Raw genomic sequence first — 476 nt, 5'->3', positions numbered from 1 at the left:
TATTTCTGTATTGTTTTAGTGATTCACCATAATGAAGGCATAGACTCAGGTTTTCCGGGTCTCTATGTTTTTGGTTGGACAGGTTTCTCAATTTCTTTCTTAGATTTTTGCATTCTTCATCATACCATTTGTCGTTGTTGTTTATTTTCTTTTGTTTTCTATTTGAGATTTTTTAGAATTGATAGGGAAACTGAGAGGTCAAATATACTGTTAATATTTTCTACTGCCAAGTTTACACCTTCACTATTACAGTGGAACATTTTACCCATGAAGTTGTCTAAAAGGGATTGAATTTGTTGTTGGCTAATTGTTTTTTGGTAGGTTTCCAAACTGCATTCCTTCCATCTATAGCATTTCTTAATGTTACTCAGTTCCTTTGGCTTTGATGCCTCATGACTGAGTATTGCTCTGTTCAAGTAGACTGTGATTTTGCTGTGGTCTGATATGGTCTCTCTCTCTCCTCTCTCTCTCTCTCT

Source organism: Salvelinus namaycush, chromosome 21 (assembly GCF_016432855.1).
Source record: "Salvelinus namaycush isolate Seneca chromosome 21, SaNama_1.0, whole genome shotgun sequence".
Classification (NCBI taxonomy): Eukaryota; Metazoa; Chordata; class Actinopteri; order Salmoniformes; family Salmonidae; genus Salvelinus; species Salvelinus namaycush.
The sequence above is the reverse complement of the archived record's forward strand: the minus strand, read 5'-3'. Positions refer to the sequence as shown.